The 5,125-nt window shown below is 54.1% G+C and overlaps 1 non-coding gene across 1 annotated transcript in view; it reads left to right on the top strand.

Moving 5' to 3' along the window:
* Nucleotides 1–4,225: 4,225 nt before the first annotated feature.
* Nucleotides 4,226–5,125, top strand: part of LOC126430326 (small subunit ribosomal RNA) — a 1,910-nt gene continuing 1,010 nt past the window's right edge. The window contains exon 1 of the ribosomal RNA XR_007577087.1: nt 4,226–5,125. This exon is cut by the window's right edge and continues 1,010 nt beyond it. This is a non-coding gene — a ribosomal RNA (small subunit ribosomal RNA).

The following is a 5,125-nucleotide window of genomic DNA, read 5'->3' as shown; positions in this document are numbered from 1 at the left end:
TGCGTCCTCTGTCGACCACAGCACCCCAACGCCAGCGCCTCTGCCGCACGAAATCGTCGACCGGCAATCACTCCACCGGCGCCCCACCCTAACCGCCCAACTCGCAACTCCAGCGGAATGAACGGCGGACTTTTCCCGCAGTCGCAATGTGCAATCCACCCCTATAACTTGCGTTTCATGAAGAGTTATGTCCAATATGCGACATTCCCGCTGTCCCTATACATGAGCTGCGAGCTGTACCAGTTACGAGCTAGAGACGCGATCGCGTTGCTCTCTGTACGAATGCCGATGCTGAGCGGTCAGCTAGGAGGCGCTCCATCCATGTCGGTACCGGTGGGCGTTGCACTCGCAGTCGCAAAAACGTACGGCAAGTATATTACTCGGAAGAGTTTATGACAGTCCAAGCCCCCCTGCGTGGGGAGCGTCTTTCTAGGCCATGACCCACCGGAAGGGCGCAGCGTCCCCCACCCCAGACATGTGACGTCACACTATCGGTATTGACGACTCGACTCATTGCTTATAATCATTTGCCATACACCGGTGGAAGCTGCCGAGACGAGTAGCTACATAGCGCGCTCGCCGTGTCACTAATGTACAGAGATACAACAGTTTCGACTGGAACCGGATTAAACGTATACACGGCGCTGATTAGTAATACATAGACCCATCAGAATACAGATAATATATACAACTGTCCGTATACATGCTGAAAGACTCTGCTCACAATCACAACCACACGGCAGCCACACACTCTTATCACGCACTACTCTCCGCCTGTAACACGCACACAGACAATATGTAAGCACCAGCATGGAACAACACCCAGTGCATCCTCTCCGCCACATGAGACAATCCACACTGTCATAACCAGACTGGGAGGTCCACTCAGAAAACGGAATATCCCACCCCCCCGACAACCACCATTGCTCAGCTAAGCCACCAACACCCACACATGTCCTACACAGGGGGTGCACCCAACATCACAATACTGCCTCCTCTCACAGCACACAAACAATGGCAGGAATGAAAGACACAGGTCTGCCACAAGCATGGAATCGGAGCGCCGCCTGTCATGAGCCAAAGGTGCATCCTGACGTGGCAAATCAGATGATGCCGCAGGCATCCACTTACTATAATCACAATCAACAAACCGACCGGCCGCCCCCCCCCCCCCCCCCATTACACCTTTCCATACAACAATGTGTACCTTAACCTAAACTATACTGTACCTTAACCTAAACTATACTGTACCTTAACCTAAACTATACTGTACCTTAACCTAAACTATACTGTACCTTAACCTAAACTATACTGTACCTTAACCTAAACTATACTGTACCTTAACCTAAACTATACTGTACCTTAACCTAACCTATACGGTACCTCAACCTAACCTATATTGTGCCTCAACCTAACCTATGTTGCGCCTTAACCTAACCTATGTTGCGCCTTAACCTAACCTATGTTGCGCCTTAACCTAACCTATGTTGCGCCTTAACCTAACCCATGTTGCGCCTTAACCTAACCTATGTTGCGCCTTAACCTAACCTATGTTGCGCCTTAACCTAACCTATGTTGCGCCTTAACCTAACCTATGTTGCGCCTTAACCTAACCTATGTTGCGCCTTAACCTAACCTATGTTGCGCCTTAACCTAACCTATGTTGCGCCTTAACCTAACCTATGTTGCGCCTTAACCTAACCTATGTTGCGCCTTAACCTAACCTATGTTGCGCCTTAACCTAACCTATGTTGCGCCTTAACCTAACCTATGTTGCGCCTTAACCTAACCTATGTTGCGCCTTAACCTAACCTATGTTGCGCCTTAACCTAACCTATGTTGCGCCTTAACCTAACCTATGTTGCGCCTTAACCTAACCTATGTTGCGCCTTAACCTAACCTATGTTGCGCCTTAACCCAACCTATGTTGCGCCTTAACCCAACCTATGTTGCGCCTTAACCCAACCTATGTTGCGCCTTAACCCAACCTATGTTGCGCCTTAACCCAACCTATGTTGCGCCTTAACCCAACCTATGTTGCGCCTTAACCCAACCTATGTTGGGCCTTAACCCAACCTATGTTGGGCCTTAACCCAACCTATGTTGGGCCTTAACCCAACACACGTTGGCCCTTAACCCAACACACGTTGGGCCTTAACCCAACACACGTTGGGCCTTAACCCAACACACGTTGGGCCTTAACCCAACACACGTTGGGCCTTAACCCAACACACGTTGGGCCTTAACCCAACACACGTTGGGCCTTAACCCAACACACGTTGGGCCTTAACCCAACACACGTTGGGCCTTAACCCAACACACGTTGGGCCTTAACCCAACACACGTTGGGCCTTAACCCAACACACGTTGGGCCTTAACCCAACACACGTTGGGCCTTAACCCAACACACGTTGGGCCTTAACCCAACACACGTTGGGCCTTAACCCAACACACGTTGGGCCTTAACCCAACACACGTTGGGCCTTAACCCAACACACGTTGGGCCTTAACCTGCTCTGTAATTGTCATACGACGCGTTAAATTAGTGTAGTGTTGCCTAACTGCAACCCCCGCAATATAGTTTGCTACTCGCACTGCCCGGTCCCCAGTGTATCGCTTCATGTTAAACACCTTGCAGCTATACACTGTAATGTGGATGGCAGCAGGACGTACATGCTCAATGCCCTTTGCAGTTGTTCATTGGCATTTGCAGTTGTTCATTGGCATTCGCATGGCGAAGCACTTAGCCTACGCTGTGGTACGGCCTGTGTCAACTGTCCGCTGATGTTGTACGTCCAAATCACACACTGTACTGCACATTGGTCCTCATGTACTGAATGATACATCGTGGTACATGTGACCGTACAACGACTGCGCCAACAACGGCGAACCATGCGGTCCAAATGTTGTGCACTCAGCTACGTGTCGTCTCCCTATAAGAGCTGGATTGCAGTGTGGTATGCCCTGGATGGCGATCAGCATGAGCCGTCTGTTGATGTAGTGGCGCGTGTTGTCAGACGTAGTCGTCTCTTCTCACACACCGTGATAGCATGGTGCACTGCGTTCCACATCTGCGACATGCGACAGAGGCCGGTTGACAGTCGTTCGCGCAATGGACATCGCATACGTACGGGGGCCACCTTCCACGTGTTCGCGAAGCGTGCACATGTTGTTGCGTGTATGTGGGCAGACATAGTGTGTCGTGACACCTGACACAGGCATGCAACAATCGTTGAATTTGCAAATGGCGATGGACGCCTACGTTTGCTGGTGACGTTACGCAAATGAACAACTGGTAAACCGTTGTGGTGCGGTTGTTCTCGCTAGAGGTGAATCAGTGATGGCGACGATCGGTTGAGCTACCAACCGGTTGTTCCAGCGATACCCACCATGCCCACGAACGTGAATGGCATCTGGGTGTGAAGCGATACGCGGCGGTGGCTGGGTGGGACCGTCCCCGGCCGGTGAGGGGGGGCCTCCCGGCGTGCTGGCCGCGCGGTGCGTGGGCGCACGCGCTACAGCCGGCTGGTGGGGGCGGCCAGTGGCAGGCGCGCCGGCCGACGGAGGCGGCAGGCGGCGCAGCTGCGCGCCGGCGCACCCTGCACGCGGCGCCGTGCGGCCAAAGTAGGTCCTCGCGGGCCCGGTGCGAAGCGCGGTGGACATCTGCAGTGTGCTGGTCCGATTGAGGACTGTGTGCGCTGAGGATGCGCCGCCGCCCGGCGCTCGGCGCCGCGACGCCGTCTGCTGCTCGGTCGCCTCTGCGGTTCTCGCAGGTGGTTTGTATCGCAGCTGTGCGGACGTGTTGGCGCGTGCGCTGTGCTGGGAGAGTTCGCTTCGGCACCCAAGTGGGGCTTTTGTCCTTCTGTGGCGCTGGCGTTGGAGCTGCCGGTCACCGTAGGTGGCGCGTGTTGTCTCCCGCCGGCAATGCCACGACAGCACGCTCCCGGGCCTCTGTCGGCAGCGGCAAGCTCAGTTGGGAGCACGGGTGGTCGCACCTAAAGCGTCTACTCGCCAAACCCCGGGCGATTGCGCCTCTCTCGAACCCGACCAAGTACTTAGGACGGCGCTGCGCGCCGCCGGGACCTGAGAGGGTTTCGAGGTGTATGGTGCAGGGGAGCTCAGCCTCCTCCTGTTTGCAGAATAATTGAGCGGACGCTTGCGTGTTCGCGCGGGCCCCCGGGACACACTCCCGGGCGGCCGGCTGCTCAGCTCTAGTTGACGCAGCTCCCTGGTTGATCCTGCCAGTAGTCATATGCTTGTCTCAAAGATTAAGCCATGCATGTCTCAGTACAAGCCGCATTAAGGTGAAACCGCGAATGGCTCATTAAATCAGTTATGGTTCCTTAGATCGTACCCACGTTACTTGGATAACTGTGGTAATTCTAGAGCTAATACATGCAAACAGAGTCCCGACCAGAGATGGAAGGGACGCTTTTATTAGATCAAAACCAATCGGTCGGCTCGTCCGGTCCGTTTGCCTTGGTGACTCTGAATAACTTTGGGCTGATCGCACGGTCCTCGTACCGGCGACGCATCTTTCAAATGTCTGCCTTATCAACTGTCGATGGTAGGTTCTGCGCCTACCATGGTTGTAACGGGTAACGGGGAATCAGGGTTCGATTCCGGAGAGGGAGCCTGAGAAACGGCTACCACATCCAAGGAAGGCAGCAGGCGCGCAAATTACCCACTCCCGGCACGGGGAGGTAGTGACGAAAAATAACGATACGGGACTCATCCGAGGCCCCGTAATCGGAATGAGTACACTTTAAATCCTTTAACGAGTATCTATTGGAGGGCAAGTCTGGTGCCAGCAGCCGCGGTAATTCCAGCTCCAATAGCGTATATTAAAGTTGTTGCGGTTAAAAAGCTCGTAGTTGGATTTGTGTCCCACGCTGTTGGTTCACCGCCCGTCGGTGTTTAACTGGCATGTATCGTGGGACGTCCTGCCGGTGGGGCGAGCTGAAGGCGTGCGACGCGCCTCGTGCGTGCTCGTGCGTCCCGAGGCGGACCCCGTTGCAATCCTACCAGGGTGCTCTTGAGTGAGTGTCTCGGTGGGCCGGCACGTTTACTTTGAACAAATTAGAGTGCTTAAAGCAGGCAAGCCCGCCTGAATACTGTGTGCATG

Source organism: Schistocerca serialis, unplaced genomic scaffold (genome assembly GCF_023864345.2).
Source record: "Schistocerca serialis cubense isolate TAMUIC-IGC-003099 unplaced genomic scaffold, iqSchSeri2.2 HiC_scaffold_1040, whole genome shotgun sequence".
Taxonomy (NCBI): domain Eukaryota; kingdom Metazoa; phylum Arthropoda; class Insecta; order Orthoptera; family Acrididae; genus Schistocerca; species Schistocerca serialis.
Note: the sequence above shows the minus strand (reverse complement) of the source record. Positions and strands in the feature narration are given on the sequence as shown.